The sequence below is a fragment of the Rhinatrema bivittatum genome, chromosome 7, assembly GCF_901001135.1.
Source record: "Rhinatrema bivittatum chromosome 7, aRhiBiv1.1, whole genome shotgun sequence".
Classification (NCBI taxonomy): Eukaryota; Metazoa; Chordata; class Amphibia; order Gymnophiona; family Rhinatrematidae; genus Rhinatrema; species Rhinatrema bivittatum.
The window spans coordinates 122,912,396-122,930,335 of record NC_042621.1 but is presented as its reverse complement, the minus strand read 5'-3'; the positions used below and the strand labels follow the sequence as shown (position 1 = coordinate 122,930,335).

The 17,940-nt window shown below is 42.2% G+C and overlaps 1 long non-coding RNA gene across 1 annotated transcript in view; it reads left to right on the top strand.

Moving 5' to 3' along the window:
• Positions 1-4,480: 4,480 nt before the first annotated feature.
• The window catches only part of LOC115095428, a 306,111-nt gene continuing 292,651 nt past the window's right edge, over positions 4,481-17,940 (top strand). Inside the window, exon 1 of the long non-coding RNA XR_003857764.1 lies at positions 4,481-4,718. This is a non-coding gene — a long non-coding RNA (uncharacterized LOC115095428). The remainder of the gene's footprint in view (positions 4,719-17,940) is intronic.

Genomic DNA, 17,940 nt, shown 5'->3' with positions numbered 1-17,940 from the left:
GACTGAGAACTGGAACCAGACTAGAACAGTAAACAGGAACTGTAGCAAGACTCGGGTACTGGAACCAGGCAGGAACTGTAGCAAGACTCGGGTACTGGAACCAGGCAGGCAGGAACTGTAGCAAGACTCGGGTACTGGAACCAGGCAGGAACTGTAGCAAGACTTGGGTACTGGAACCAGGCAGGAACTGTAGCAGGCAAGCAGGAACGAAGCGAGTTCCAAAGGCAGCTCACTCCGGGGCACGGAGCAACAGGGAACCAGTTGGTAGCCCGTTGCAAGGCAAAGACTGAGTGTCCGTGGCCGGCTTATCAAGGCTGCGGCGTCTGACGTGTGGAACTGGGCGGAGTCACCACTGGCGGGAAACGGCCTAGAAAAGTGCCCAAGTGGCGCGCGTGCGCCTAGAGGCAGAGCATCCATGGGAGGCTTCCCGGCAATGCGGCCCTCGCGGTGACACCGTCAAACAGGCCGCGAACTAGGCCAACAGGAGCGGGAACAGGTCCAGGAACACGGAGGTAAGGGTCTGGTTGTGGCGCTCGCGGCCAGAACCGTAACATATGGTCCCAATAATTTAACAGAATTTAGTCTCAGATTTAATACTTTTCCAGAATCCTCTTTAAAGACTTTAAGTCCTTAGGCAGTGCCCGGAGGGCATCTCACTTTCTCACCTTATGTTATCCATCACACAGCAGCAACAAAGATCTTGTTACCATTACTTTATATCCTCTAGTTTCCTTCCTATAGTGCACTTCACTGGGATCCCTTCCTATAGATGAATCTCTCCACACTTCACTTTCTAATGGGTTTGGATTATTGAGTCCTGGTTACCAAGGGCCATCAGCGCCACATGGAATAAAAATATTATTTAAATCCAAAAAGAGGAAAAATCAAGCCAGAAGCAGGATGGGTGGAATAAACTTCCTTGCCTCCAAACAGAGGAGGCAAAAAGACAGATATTTCAAAAACATACTTCCTCTGCAGCAGTCACCAGACAGCTTTATCCTCTGGAGGAGAGATAAAAGTCTGCTAGAATTTTCCCTAACACAATCCAATGTGAAGGGGTACAAAGGCTCTCACAGGGAATTCTCCAAATTGGCTTAAAAGAATCCAAAAACAAGCTTAAGGGCTGGTTAGACAAGCCAATAGGAAAACTGAAGACGGGATTCAGAGAGCCCCTACTTCCTTGAAAAGGTAACTAAAATCCATAACCGATCTGAATAAAAGCTAAACTAAAAATCCACGAGGATAGACGGTGCTGTAGGATGATAAAAAGCTAGGACACTCCATCTGTTGTTTCTACACTGGGGAGCAAAATCCAAATCTCTTTCACTTATTTCTACACAGAATCTCCTCTCTAACAGGCCGATACAGTAAAGTCCGCAGGAGAGCGGGCGAATGCTCGCTCTCGCCGGTGCACGAGATTCTGTATCTAAATTAGGCCCGGCGGTAAAAACTGGAAAAAGGAGGCGCTAGGGGCACTAGCACGTCCCTAGCTCCTCCTTTTTGACAGGAGCGGCGGCTGTCAGCGTCGGTTTGACAACTGACGCTCAGTTTTGATGGCGTCGGTTCTCGAGCCCGCTGACAGCCATGGGCTCGGAAACCGGACGCCGGCAAAATTGAGTGTCCTGTTTTCGACCTGATAGCTGCGGGCCGAATTCAAATTTTTTTTTTTTAACTTTTTTTACTCTTTGGGACCTCCGACTTAATATCGCCAGGATATTAAGTTGGAGGGTGCACAGAAAAGCAGTTTTTATGCTTTTCTGTGCACTTTCCCGATGCCGGAAAAAATTAGCGCCGACCTTTGGGTCGGCGCTAATTTCTGAAAGTAAAATGTGCGGCTTGGCTGCACATTTTACTTTCTGAATCGCGTGCGAATACCTAATAGGGCCCTCAACATGCATTTGCATGTTGAGGGCCCTATTAGGTGCCGCAGGTTGGACGCGCGTTTTCCTCCCTTTACTGAATAAGGGGTAAGGGAAAACGCACGTCCAAGAGCAGGTTTACTGTATCGGCCTGTAAATGAGTAAACTCCTGTTAGGGAAATCAAAGGTTCCCTATATCTGAGTAGGGGTGACCTTGTTCCATGGTTAGAATGGGTCGAGACTGAGAGGATGGAAAAACGGGAGGTAGGAAATAGTACAGTTTGAAATGTAAACCGTATATTTTTGTAAGAGAAGTCAAGGGTATCTCCAATAGAAGTGGTTATTTGGTTACTCCCATCCTGGGAGTGCAGTGTTTGGTACTTGTGGAAGGATACTGATCTGACTGTTGTAGCCCATGAATTCTGAGTATTCAGTATTTATTTGTATACCTCACCCTACTTCTGTAAATAGTGACTGACTTTGTGAACCAGAAATAAAAGTTAAGAGTTGTAATTGTTTGACGCCGGTGTGACTCTGATTAATGTTGCTACTATGCCAGCACTAAGGGTTAGACATAGGGCCTGAGTTCTTCAAGGCCAGGATCCTGGAGGCTCTCCCTGTCCAGTCTAGATATATGAGGCCACTCCTGTTCTCTCTGTTTGGGTCCACTTCTCCATCTACATGATCCATTTATGAGACTAAATAAATCTGGGATCAGGACCTTCTATACCAAGAGAACCCTCCCATTGTTTTATGTACCCAAGATTAGGGCTACACCAGAAATCCAAGATGTGCCTAATATATCTCTCCTTGAACTGGGGGTACCTGGCATCTTTGAATAAGTCACAGTGATCACACACAAGCAATTGGAAAGTCTTATTTTTATACAGAAACTTTATTTAAATTCATGTGGAACACATTTTGAAGCTCTGCAGACACCACTTTCTGATTTGAATTTCAAAGGGATTATTTTGGTCTTTTTCTGTGGTGGGCAGCATCATAAGTAGCTCACAAGTGGGAAAAGATTGGGTGGAGCTACTCTAAGGGCCTTTCTCTCATTCAATTACAAATTTCTGAAGGTACATAATAAGGCCCTAAAAGAGAGTTAGATGTGCTTTAATATAAATTAATTGCCTTCCCTCCCTCAATCGATTGAAACTTAATCCTAAAACAACAGAAATAGTCCACCTCTCATCAATTACTGATTCATCCATAGGTCCCCCACCTCAACTTGTATTTAATGGAACTATTATCCCTATTTCTAAATCAGCAAAAAACTTAGGTATAACCATCAATTCAGACCTCTCACTAAAGCAGCACATATCCACGATTACTAGGAACTCATTCTACAAGCTTCAACTCCTGAAACGGCTCCGCCCTCTACTTTTCTTTCACGACTTCCGGACTATTCTTCAATCACTCATCTTTTCTGGACTTGATTACTGTAATTCTCTTTACATAGGTCTCCCAGATAACACACTTCACTCACTCCAATTGATCCAAAATGCAGCAGCACATATTCTAACAAACTCTCCAATAAAAAATCACATTACTCCGATACTTCAATCCTTACACTGGCTACCAGTTAAATACAGAATACAATTCAAGATACTGTCCATTATACACTCTCTCATTTACACTCCTAACTCTGTTACTTTATGTTCTATTCTTCGAATATACAAACCTGCTAGGCACTTAAGATCACTGGACAAAAACCTTCTAGATATCCCATCACCGCGACAGGCCCGTCTTGATATCACCAGAAAAAGGGCATTCTCAGTCATTGGTCCAATCCTATGGAACGCACTACCGGACTCCCTAAGATCCATATCCAATTCTAAACATTTCAAAAAATCCTTAAAAACACATCTGTTTCAATCTGCATTTCATATATCACTTACTAAATAACATAATCTCTCTCTTCCCATGCTTGTAAATAAAATGGCACGACATTTATTATATATTGATTTGTCTTATATTAACCATTATTTTTAGATACTTTTTTATTTTCAATTGATCATTTTTTGTAATTTTATGCCTTTTATAATTTTATGTTTTTTAATTTCTTTTTGTTTACGTTTATTTTATTTAGTTATGTAAACCGTTTTGATTAAACACTGTTTGTAAAGACGGTATACAAATATTTTTAAATAAATAAATAAATAAAATTTAAAAAGTGCCTTAAAAGTGGGTAGGGCCAGGTTGGAAGAATGAAGTTAATCACTCACTGGTGATTTCTAGCAGTGGGGGGGGGGGGGGGGGGGGGGCTAAGCTAGTTACCTAAAATGGAAGTTACACACCACCAAAATTAAGGCACTTTAAACAGGCTGTAAGAGTCTACAATCCATGCATAAGCACAGAGGTAGGTCAGGAGCTCTCTTTTCTGTCCCTTGTGCCAGGATTCTCAGATCTTCAGATGCTGCTCCTATAATCCAGATATCCAATTGGCTGAATGCCCTCTACTGTTTAATGCTGGAGGAAGAAAATGCCTCTTTTTTATTTTTGCTGAGAGGCAGGCACTTCAAATGAGTGTTTTGAGTGCTGGCTCTTCTAAGAGACTGCAAAAAAACCAAAAACATTAATTAACAAACAGGCAGTCCCTTGTCCAGGAAGAATAGAAATTATACAGGAAAAGTATATGCTATCCATGGGGAAGTGGGAGACATTACTAAGCCTTGTACTTAAAATAATTTTCCTAAATACAAGAGATGTTGTTTGTTAGTTGAAAGAAGCAGGCCACATGAAAAGATACTTGAGTTCTGCTGACTGGAAAAGAGCAGATCTGGTGAAAATGTTCCCCGGGGTGGATGCACATATATAGAGCTTCACATACCTTCAGCAGGAGAAACACATTTTCAGGTAAGTTATTTTCTCAATTGTCCCTTGCGTTCGGTAGTACAATGCTTCATTAAAGGATATTGATCCCAGATGAGCTAGGGATAATTTTTTTTTAGGCAGAAACTTTCCATGTCTGAATGTCATACACAGGCTCAGCTTGTAAGATTGGCTGTAAGCAGGAAGGGCAAATGCTTTTCCTGTGACCAATTTCAAATGTGTTGGCAAATTATGTAGATGGAGTCACTTCTCCTACCTCAAGTGCTGGAAGGTGAGGGGAGGCAGCAGCATGAAAAAGGAGGAAAGTATGGGGGTTGAGGAGAGGAGGAAGAGGTTGCATAGGCAAGAGGTGTCCACTAGATTTGGATTTTAGATTTAATTAATCACCTTTCCAAATCCAAGTTCAAGGCAGCTTGCAAATTCAGGTAGTAGTTATTTCACTGCCCCAGAGGGCTTACAGTCCCTGATGGAAAAATACCACTGGAAAAGATACTGCAGCTTAGCCTCCCTTAGTGAAGAACATGTGATGATGGCCCCACATCCCATGGCTGCCATCTTCCTTAAAGGGGCTGTCCCGTCTACATAGACTGCCCGCCCTTGAGGTAGCTAAACTAGTCATAAGAAATAATAAACTTTCAAGAGTCCATGTCATGCCCCAGACCTCTGCACCCCCTCCACAGGCCCAGCTGACTCGCCTGTTGTTTACCTTGAAGTCCCTGGTGGTCCAGTTGATCCATGAGCACCCCCTCAGCTCCAATCAGTCTGGTGGCCATTTTCAAAATGGCCCAGCTGGCTTTAGTGACACCCCAACTGATTTTAAATTGACTGGGAGGGGGAGGGGAGATTATGCTTGCTGCGTCCTTTGAGAAGATCACAGGAGTATTGTGACATATAATAACATGCCTTAATTTTGATGTAAAGCATGTTATTTTATTTGCATGATATTTACTAGTAACGAGATAATTTGCATGCAAATAATTTTATTTGGATATCCTGTTACAGCATTTTTTTAAGGGGGAGATAATGCACGGTATTTGAAATACCACATAGAATCTCTACATCGAGACGTTTACCATATATTAAGTGCTGTTTACTGCACAGTAAATCCTCAAAGCAGCTTAGTACCTGGACAGACCTTTGCCCAGGACAGCAAAATTTTGGGGGGGTCAGCAATTGTCCTGCCCTTCCCCGCTCTGCCATCCTGCCCTGGACCTCTGAAAGTGCTCCCTTCGCTGGCACTATCACTGCCCCCTCCCTAGATATTGGCTCCAGTGGCTATCCTCATGGGGACTGAGCCTGCATTCACAAACCCCCCATCTCCTCTGGGCTACTGTGCAGGGGCAAGAAGCCTGTGAGTGCAGACTTAGTGCAGATGCTCATTGCGCTGTGAGGATTGCTGCTGGAGCCGAAGTCCAGTAGCGAGTGGAGGGAGCCAGCATGGTGCAAAGCTTGGAGGTTTGCCAGGCTGGGAGAATGGCAAAATGGCACCAGTACTGAATCAGTGCCTAAGCTCAACAACAGCAGACCAACTCCATCCCTGGCAATGGAGGGAGAAGTGACTTGTTGAAGGTATCAAGGATCATAAGTGGGTGAAGCAAGATTTGAACCCTGCCTTCCCAGTTCTCAGCCCGCTGCTCTAATCATTAGGCCACTCCTCGGCTGCTGCTAGGCCTATCAGAAAGCTGCTGAAAATCAAGCAATGTTATGATGGAAGGGGGGGTGCTGGAAGGCCACCAGGGAGGAATTCAGGATATTTTCCATGCATGCAATGCACCACATTACAGAAACAGTTTGTATTCTCTTAAATGTTTCTTAAAACAGTTATGAAAGTATCATATTATCATAATGATGAGGATACATATACTGTCTATTAAGACCAGGTAGCTGTTATTTATCACATTTAAAATCCTGTATACAGCTGTGTTAACTACTACATGCATTGCCAGCAAGGTGTAAGATTTCAGTGTCATGTTTGTTCTTCCTGAAAATACACAGCATTCTAAGGTAACAGATGATAGGACACAAATGTAAGACAGCTGCATATAAGAAAGTGCAAAAGAAGCAAATATAATACTTTATTGAAATGTTTTTATTAACACCATAAAAGTTCCATATACAAATCAAAAAGAGTAAAATACAATTTCACAACCACCCATGCCCACAATAAAGACTAACAGGCTTGATGTCATACTCTAGTACATCAAGCCCTTACAGAGCACAATAGGGCATGTCCCTTCAGGCCCTTCAAAATTCCAACCTACCAGATTCCCCCTCCCCCGCCCATCCCGACCTCTATCAAATGGGCAAATCAGTACATGCATAACCTCAATTAATAAACACCCTATAAGGAATTCAAAACATAACTCTGAGCTCTACTAGAAAGACTGTGCAAGTATAAATCCCAAATTTTTAGGAACTTCGTCTTGACAAGAGAAGAAGAATGAGCTGCTTTACATTTCATTACCATCATATTATGAATGGTGTTTCTCCATTGGACTCCTTCCAAACCAACAAAATAGAACGTTTACCTTGCACCAGAAATTTCCTGACCAGAGTCCTCTCACCATCCTTCTGTACATATTTAAAGAGATCCACTTGAAACAAAATGAGCTCTGTTATCATGGGGAGGAGAACACGTATCAAAGTATTAATACAAGTAAGAATCTTCTGCCACAACTGAGAAATGATAGAGCAATACCAAAAAGCATGAGCAAAAGAACTCCTTGAAGAACACTTTGAACATATATCTGTAGATGCAAGCTGAGCTTTAAAAGCTAATATTTGAGAGAAAAACGCTCTATGAAGAAACTTAAACTGCATTTCCTGTAAATAACTATTAGCAGATACTTGCTTCACCCCTCCAAAACTGGAAAGAAGAGATTTACAGGTTAGGCGCCATCTCTCCAAGAGAACAGTGACCCATTCACATGTCTCCCATTCCTTCTGTATCTGAGAAATACCCCGCTCAAACCAAAAGGAAAAGTATTTGGATTGTGAACCAGGCTGAAAATCTAAGTTCCCCTTTATGGGTAAAAAAAGGTGTGCAAGAAGTTGACAGCTGCAATCTTCTCATCAAGGTCTTCCATGCCCATCTAAGAGGAGAGACCAGCAAATTAAAAACAAGAGAAGAAGGAAGGCGGCTAGAGGAAACATGTAAAACATAGTGCAAATCGAGATTATGAACAACCAACTTATCTCTATCTAGAGCAGTAAAAAGAGAGCCCCCATATAACCAATCCCTCACTAACCTTAAAAGACATGCCAAGTTATATCCTCCCATATCAAGAAGGCCCATGCCCCCTCGTGACCAAGGGGTTTTCAATCTAGTTAAAGCAACTCGAGTTTTTTTTCCCACTCATCAAAATATTCAGCCGAATGTCACCTGTAAAAAACTGAACTTATATTATTATTTTAGTCATTATTAATTATTAAATATTAAATTAAAACAGTATTCACATATGAGTAACCACAATCCACTTATCGTTTAGATTATATTATTGATCTATGTAACCGCATAATATTGGCACTCTATGGATAACTTAGAAACCGACCAAACCTATTTTGTGCCTATATGTAAACCGTTGTGATGGTACACCACTGAGCGACGGTATAGAAAAGCTTTTAAATAAATAAATAAATAAATAAATAAATAAATAAATGAAGCAGCAGCATCTGCAAAACATAATGCCACTTAGGGAATAAAATCATCTTAAAAAGATTTACCAGACCTCCAAAGGATAGTGGCAGAGTATGCCACAACCTGAATTTATCCTTAATGAGAATCAGCAAAGGAGAAAATTAAGGGGCGGATTTTAAAAGGGTTACGCGCGTAACCCTTTCAAAACCCCTCCTGCGCGTGCTGAGCCTATTTTCCATAGGCTCGGTGACGCACGCAAGCCCCGGGTCATGTGTATGTCCTGGGGCTTGAAAAAATGGGCGGGGAATGGGTGTGGCCAGAGGTCTTGCCACTGCCGCTGGGCCCGGGGATCGTGTGCCAGCAATTGGCCGGCGTGTGCAACCTACGCCTGCCCAGAGGCAGGTGTAAATAATAAAACAAAGGTAGGGGGGGATTTAGATAGGGCTAGGGGGTGGTTTAGATAAGGAAAGGGAGGGGAAGGTGGGGGGAGGTGGAAGGAAAGTTCCCTCCGAGGCCGCACCGATTTCGGAGTGGCCTCGGAGGGAATGGGGAAAGCAATTGGGGCTCCCCTAGGGCTTGGTGCGCGCAAGGTGCACAAGTGTGCAGCCCCTTGCGCGCCCTGACCCCGGATTTTATAACATGCGCACGGCCCTAAGTGTATATAGGTGGTCCAAATTCAGGGGGGACAAAGATTCCTAGATACCGAAAAAATCCTTCTGCCCATTTCAAAGGAAAAACATCCACCCAATGCTCCCGAAGTGTATTCGGATAAGCCATAGCTTCAGATTTGTTTATATTTAATTTAAAACCAGAGAATTACCCAAAGACCTGGAAAAGCTGCAGAATCTGTGAAAGAGAGGACTTCGGTTTACATAAGAAAGCCAAAAGATCATCCGCAAAGGTGGCATATTTAAAAATAGTGGAACCTATTGATAATCCCTGAATCCCCACAGAATTCTGGATGGCCAACAATAACGGTTCCAGAGATAACAAAAATTAGAGATGTGAATCGGGTCCTCGATCGTCTTAATGATCGATTTCGGCTGGGAGGGGGAGGGAATCGTATTGTTGCCGTTTGGGTGTGTAAAGTATCGTGAAAATCGTTAAAATTGTGAGCCGGCACACTAAAACCCCCTAAAACCCACCCCCGACCCTTTAAATAAAATCCCCCACCCTCCCGAACCCCCCCCCCAAATGCTTTAAATTACCCTGGGGTCCAGCGGCGGTCCGTAGCTAAATCGGGGGAAGGGGGAGGGCAGGAAAACCGGCACACTAAAACCCCCTAAAACCCACCCCCGACCCTTTAAATTAAATCCCCCCCCCCCCCCAAATGCCTTAAATTACCCTGGGGTAGAGCGGCGGTCCGAAACGGCCTCCTGCTATTGAATCGCGTCGTCTTCAGCCGGCGCCATTTTGCAAAATGGCCGCCGCAAAATGGCGGCGGCCATAGACCAACACGATTCGACTGCTGGAGGTCGTTCCGGACCCCTGCTGGACTTTTGGCAAGTCTTGTGGGGGTCAGGAGGCCCCCCAAGCTGGCCAAAAGTTCCTGGGGGTCCAGCGGGGGTCCGTGGGCGATTTCCTGCCGCGAATCGTTTTCCGTACGGATAATGGCGCCGGCCATACGCGTATGGCTGGCGCCATTTTCCGTACGGAAAATGGCGCCGGCTGGAGATCGACTGCAGGAGGTCGTTCAGCGAGGGTTCCTGACCCCCGCTGAACGACCTCCTGCAGTTGATCTCCTGCCGGCGCCATTTTCCGTACGGAAAATGGCGCCGGCCATACGCGTATGGCCAGCGCCATTATCCGTACGGAAAACGATTCGCGGCAGGAAATCGCTCATGGACCCCCGCTGGACCCCCAGGAACTTTTGGCCAGCTTGGGGGGGCCTCCTGACCCCCACAAGACTTGCCAAAAGTCCAGCGGGGGTCCGGAACGACCTCCAGCAGTCAAATCGTGTTGGTCTATGGCCGCCGCCATTTTGCGGCGGCCATTTTGCAAAATGGCGCCGGCTGAAGACGACGCGATTCAATAGCAGGAGGCCGTTTCGGACCGCCGCTCTACCCCAGGGTAATTTAAGGCATTTGGGGGGGTTCGGGAGGGTGGGGGATTTAATTTAAAGGGTCGGGGGTGGGTTTTAGGGGGTTTTAGTGTGCCGGTTTTCCTGCCCTCCCCCTTCCCCCGATTTAGCTACGGACCGCTGCTGGACCCCAGGGTAATTTAAGGCATTTGGGGGGGGGTTCAGGAGGGTGGGGGATTTAATTTAAAGGGTCGGGGGTGGGTTTTAGGGGGTTTTAATGTGCCGGTTTTCCTGCCCTCCCCTTCCCCCGATTTACGATTTTTTGACGATAAATCGAGGGAATTGGTATTGTATCGTGGCCCTAACGGTTTTTGACGATTTAAAATATATCGGACGATATTTTAAATCGTCAAAAAACGATTCACATCCCTAACAAAAATAACAAAAGTGAAAGGGGGCAGCCTTGCCTTGTACCTCAGTGCATGGCAAACGCAGAAGACAACTCCCCATTAACTGCAATAGCTGCTACAGGATTAGTATACAGTAAAATTATCTCCTGGAAAAGAAAAATCCAACCCCATATATTGGAGCACCATAAATAAAGATTGCCATTCCACTCTATCAACGCCTTGTCCACATCAAAGCTGACCACTAGAAAAGGCAAATTACTTGTAGTACAAAGGGAAATGACAGCTATGGACATTAACTGTGCCGTACCGCCCCTGCACAAACCCTACTTGGCCTACCCCAATATAATCAGACACAATTAACGCCAATCTTTCCGCCAAAATGTTTGCCAACAATTTCTGATCAAAATTTAGCAAAGAGATAGGGTGGTAGGATGCAACCAAAGTAGGATCTTTCCCCTGTTTAGGGAGCACAATAATAACTGCCTTATTCATATCAGCTGGAAATTGTCCACTATCCACCAAAGCCGTAAAAGTATTACTGAGTAATGGAGGAACATCATCTACTAAAATTTTATAAAATTTTGCAGTAAAACCATCTGGACCTGGAGACTTTAAAGGCTTTGCTGCCTGGATTCCCACCCTAATCTCGTCTACACTAATAGGATGATTCAGATGCTGTAAGTGATGTTCCTCAAATGATTTGAGGCCCAAAGTTGTCAAAAATTCCCTGCACTTGGTGACATCAAAACCCCAGAGAAATATCACTTGGCATAATATTCTACAAACTGATGTAAAATACCCTTAGTTAGATGAAAGGCATAAAAAATTTCTAAAATTTGCAGATTTTGTTTTAATTCTGGACATGTATTTATTTTATTTATTTTAAAACATTTGTTACCCGCCCTTCCTGTGTTCAGGGCGGGATACATTAAAAACATTCACAGTTCAAATAGAAACAAACAGTTAATACTAAAAACATAAATCATATCGAAGAGAATCGTAAAACAATAAGGAGAATAACAGATATAGGGACATAGGGGTATCCTGGCTGTTTAGCTCTCGTATGCTTTCTGGAACAGGTAAGTTTTTAGAAAAAATTTAGGCTCCTTGATATTTCTTAATTCTTTTGGTATCAAGTTCCAGAGGAGAGGACCAGCTAATCAGAAAGCAAGCTATATAGTTTCATCAAGGTGCACTGACTTAAATGAGGGAATGTCCATAAGAGTCTGGCTTGCAGATCTCAATGACCTAACAGGTGTGTGGATTGTCAAGATAGCTGAGATCCAGGGGAAATGAATATTATTGATGAGTGAGTGAATGATAGTTATCAATTTATATTGTACACGATAAGGTATTGGAAGCCAGTGAAGGGATTGCAGAGTAGGGCTAATATGCTCACAGATCGCATTTCCTGGTAGCTGGTGTACAGCACAGTTTTGGATGATTTGGAGGGGATGATTTGGACATATGCAGGGAGACCAATCAAAAGGGAGTTACAGTAATCAATACCTGAGAATAGGAGAGATTGCAAAACAGTCTGGAAGTCATTAAAGTCAAGCAATGGCTTCAGGTGTCGTAATAATCTAAATGTATGTAAAGATGCTTGAGTAACCGCTTTGATATGGTCAATCATAGAAAGTGATGGGTCAATAAGTACGCAGAGATTATGAATGCTTGTTGATATGGCAATATTGTGGTTTTTAAAAGATATAATTGCGATGGAGAAGGTACAGAGAATGGCGACCAAAATGATAAGGGGAATGGAACAGCTCCCCTATGAGGAAAGACTAAAGAGGTTAGGACTTTTCAGCTTGGAGAAGAGACGGCTGAGGGGGGATATGGTAGAGTTGTTTAAAAACATGAGGGGTCTAGAACGGCTAGATGTGAATCAGTTATTTACTCTTTCAGATAATAGAAAGACTAGGGGGCACTCTATGAAGTTAGCATGTGGCGCATTTAAAACTAATTAGAGAAAGTTCTGTTTCACTCAACGCACAATTAAACTCTGGAATTTGTTGCCAGAGGATGTGGTTAGTGCAGTTAGTATAGCTGTGTTTAAAAAAGGATTGGATAAGTTCTTGGAGGAGACGTCCATTACCTGCGATTAATTAAGTTGACTTAGAAAATAGCCACTGCTATTACTGGTAACAGTAACATGGAATAGACTTAGTTTTTGGGTACTTGCCAAGTTCTTATGACCTGGATTGGCCACTGTTGGAAACAGGATGCTGGGCTTGATGGATCCTTGGTCTGACCCAATATGGCATGTTCTTATGCTCTTATTCTTTAGAATGTATGATACTAGGAAGCGAGATAAGATCATAACCAGTTTTTTTTCATATTTAATGCCAATTTATTCTGATTAAGCCAGCAAGAGGGTTTGCCGGGAAAAAGAACTGGATATCATCAGCAAATATCTTATAGTGTACCCCAAGGCTTAATAATAGGTGGCACAATGGAGTTAAATCAATACAAATAAGGCTGCTGACAGTGTGGAGCTTTGGGATACACCAGAGCTAAGAGGCATCCAGGATGATTTACATGAGCCCACTCTGATCTGTTGGAATCTATTAGAGAGGTAGGAAGTGAACCAAGATAACACAAGACATGACACTCCTAGGGACTTTAACCTTGACAGAAGTATTGTATGGTCGATATTATCAAATGCCATGGAGATGTCTAGAAGTACTAGAACAAATGTAACTCCATGGTCAAAACCTTTTCTCAGTGTGTCAAAGTTGGACAAAAGAAGTGTTTTGCTACTATGATGTTTCTGAAAACCGAATTGATATTGATCAAGGACGTCATTTGAATCGATAAAAGCTGTAAGTTGGTTTAATACAGCAGCTTCAAGAATTTTAGTAAGATAAGGCAATGGATGATACTTGGTCAAGGATGTCGGGTCTATGCTTGTTTTCTTAAGGATAAGCAGGATGGAAGTTTGTTTTAAGGGTTCAGGAAGAAAACCATGTGTCAAAGATAAGTTAATGAATTTTACTATGAAACCAACTGTTTCTACTTTGATCAGTTTCAATAGTGTTGTCGAGCAGAGGATGAGTGGCCAGGATGAGGAGTTCATTTTATCAATGATTTGAAGTACGTCTGACTCAGAGATGGTGTTGAACTCTTCCGAGTTTATATTATCTGGGGAGAAATCATCAGATTGTAATTATCAGAAGTCTGAATTGAACTCCTGATATTAGGTTTTCTGTGAAATGTATTGCAAAGGTCTCAGCTATATTCCTACTTGGAGTAGGAGTTGGCATGATCAGGGGACATGAAGTGGGTTTAATGATCTAGTTAATGGAATGATAGCGTTCTCTGGGATTATTGAAAGAGGCAGCTAATTTTGAATAGACATATGATTTTTTTTTTGCTTCTATAATATCACATTAGTTTTTTGTGAGTCTTAGCTGGTAATTAGATTTATTGAGTGCGATCTGATGTCGACGCCATGTCTATTGGATCCTTCTAACTTCACACTTTTTGTGTTGAAGAGAATTCGTGAACCAAGGGCCATTGTTTGATCTTTTCTTTTTAAACTCTTTCATGGGTGTAAGCCAGGCCTGGATTTGCCAATAAGCACACTAGGCCTGTGCCTAGGGTAGCAAAAACATGGGGGGAAGGGGGGGCAGCGGGCCATTTGAAAATGTGCTATCTACCATCTGTGCTTAATCTCCCCCAGCAGAAAACAGTCTTCTGCTTCCTGCTCCAGCCCTCCCCTCCCCTCCCAGTGCAGAGAATGGGAAGGGAGGGGTGAGGCTGGAAAGGACAGAGCAAAGAAACACTGTTCTACTCTATTCTGCCTTGTCTCTCCCCTCCTGTCCTGTGCAGGGAACAGGAGGAGAGGGGTGACACAAGAGCACACAAGGAGCAAAGAAAAGACACTCTGCTCTTAATCCAGCCGTCAATCTTTCTGACATTCAGGGACTTGAGGGGAGGAGGTGAACCTGGAGCAAAGGTTATGCCTTAGACCTTCTGCTCTTTTGTCACTTGTCTGGGAAGGGGGGCGGGGGCGGTAGCACCAACAGTGCCTGTGGGCAGCACAATCTTAAATCCCTTACTGGTGTAAGCTTATCTATTGTAGATATCAAGGCATTGTCCCAAGTAAGTAGCAGTTCATTAGGGAAAACAAGATTATTGTTTTTATTTATTTATTTAAAAACTTTTCTATATGGTCGTTTAGTAATGTACCATCACAACGGTTTACATTTAGGCACGAAATATGTTTGGTTTCTAGGTTATCCATAGTGTGCCAATATTTACAGTTACATAGATCAATAATATACTCTAAATGAGAAGTGGGAAGAGGTTACCATTTATATGATTGTCAGGATAATCATATATGTGTATACTGTTTTCATTTAATATTTAATTATGATTAAAATAATAAAATAATTCTACTTTTTATATATGACTTTCAGCTGGATTTATTTGTTGTTGTTATTTAACGCTCTCAATGTGAAATGCTTTTTTGAAAAGCCAAGTTTTTAGGCTTTTCTTGAAGAGTTTTAATTCTTTCATTAGTCTTAGTTCAAGTGGTAATGTGTTCCATAATAATGGTCCTGCCAAAGATAGTGCTCTCTCTCTAACTTGGGTCAACTTTGCTGTTTTGACTGAGGGTATGGTTAGCAGTGCTTTATTGGCTGACCTGAGATTCCTTTGAGGGACATGTAATCGTAGGGCAGTCAGCATTTTCATCATTTATTAGTTTATGAATTGTGCATAGTGTTTTAAATTTCACTCTTTGTTCTATTGGGAGCCAATGTAAATCCGCAAGTGTTTGGGTGATATGATCTCTCCTGCCTTTTCCAGTAAGTATTCTGGCAGCTGAGTTCTGTAGTATTTGCAGTGGTCTGATTGTGGTATATGGTAATCCTAGGAAAAGTGTGTTACATTAGTCCGTGCTAGCAAATATTAGTGCTTGTAGTTAACAGGGGTTCTTGAGTTAACAGGGGTTTTAGTCTTCTAAGTACCATTAGTTTGGCATAGCCTTCTCTTACTTTTATTGATATGTGTTGCTTAAGGCTGAGTTTAGTGTCTATAATTACTCCTAGGTTTCTAGCTTTATCAGTTAACTCTACTGTTTTATCATTTTTAAGTTTGATAGGATTCTGAATTTTTACAATGTTTTTTCGTTCATGGTGTATGAATTCTGTTTTTTCTATGTTAATTACTAGTTCCATTTGGTTTAATAGTTGTTTTATTATGTCTAGGTACAACATTGCAAAGTGTAGTGTTTTCTCAATAGATTCCTCGACTGGTAGAATTAGTTGAATGTCGTCAGCATATATGTAGTGTATGATACTTAGTCCTGCCAGTAGGTGGCAGAGGGGGAGCATGTAAATGTTAAATAGAGTCGCTGAGAGTGCTGAGCTCTGGGGGACTCCTGTTTTTAGGTCGATCTTGTCTGATATTGTGTTTTTTATCTGTACCTGGTACGATCTGTTTGAAAGATAGGATGTGAACCATTCAATTGTTTTCTTTTGTAGTCCTATTTCTTCCAGTCTTTTTAATAGTATGTTATGGTTTACTGTGTCAAATGCTGCGGACAGATCTAGTAGTATCAAGATGTAGTGTTTTCCACTATCAAATCCACGTAGTATGTTATCTGTTAAAGAGATTAGTAATGTTTCGGTACTATAGTGTTTTCTGAAGCCATGTTGTGATGGGTAGAGTATGTTATTGTCGTATAGATGTTCAGCTAATTGTTTTTGTACTGCTTTTTCAATTAATTTTGCGAGCATAGGTAAGTTTGAAACAGGTCTAGAGTTACTTAAAGCGTTTAGGTCACTGTTTCTTTTTTTCAGTTTTTTTTTTCAGTTTTTTCAGTTTTCCAGTAAAGGTGTAATTTCAGCTGCAAGATCTTGAGGATTAATAAAATCATGCTTCATGATTGTCCCATGGTCATGTACTAGTATAGAACCTTTGATAAGAAGAGCTAAAGAAATTGATACCAAGAAATGATCACTCCATGGGAGATCCTTGACTGAAACATTAGTATCTGTGAGAATGAAACTAAGACCGTTCACGAAGACGAAGACAAGGGCTTGGCCTCTCCTGTGGGTGGGATTTGAAATAATCTATTGCCAGCTACATGAGGAAAATGTATCAAGAAATACCTACGCGGCATGAGATAGCGAATGAGCATCAATGTGCAAATTAAAATCTCCTAAAATTATTGTTTTAGTTAAATCTATGTCTAGGTTAAGTAATGCTTCGATAATAGGTGAGGAATTGTATGAAATTAATCCCGGGGGCAATAGGTGAGACAGATATTCACAGAATCTGATTTTAGACACAACATTTCATATTGTACTGGCATTAATATCTCTTGTTTTATGAAATTCAAAGGTTTCTTAAAGAACAAAGCTAGCAACCCCCCCCCCCCCCCAACAACCTTTTCTAGATTTGAAGATGTATGAAAAATTAGATGGGCCGCATTGGTTAAGCATAGGAATACCGTAATCCTTAAACCAAGTCTGTGATACACAGGCAGTCTGGATTTACCGAAGTGAGAAGGAGATGAATGACAGCTGTTGGGTTTTTTTGAAATCAATGGAGTATGAATGTATGGATCCTGTGCTTTTGTTACAGCTCTCAAGTAAATCCTAGCAAGTGGGGTTGGCAGGAGGACATTTTTAAAACTAATCTTGGGTTTTTAAATGTCTCTCTCCTCTTTATAGGTCTCCCCCACTCCCCTGACAATTACCTTTGAAAGGCAAGGCAAAGGGAGAAGTCAGGGAGAGCTCACAATAAGGTGACGTCCTATGGGAAATCATCTCGGTTGCTAAAAGGTAGACTTTGGTCAACAAGTCATTGGCAGGATTTGGAGGGTTTGTCGCAATTGATCAACAGGGAATGAAATAAATTTGAACCTAAAGTGTTGTAACATCTTGAGCAACACGGGCAGCAAACCCTGTGCACGTTTCACAGAAAATCAGCATCAGATGCAATCATTTACATCAGTAGCTTCTCTGCACCTCTTCAATTTTGGTCACTTTTCAGTGCAACATAAAAGGAGTTCTTTCTTCATCTCTGGACAAGTGGAAAAGCCGGTCATTAACAGATCAGAAACTTAGAGGGAGGGGTATAAACGCAGTCTCCTGTTCAGTTCCCTTCCTCTCCCTTATGAACCCTTTTTCCAGAGCTCTCTGCCACTAAAGACACTGAATAGCG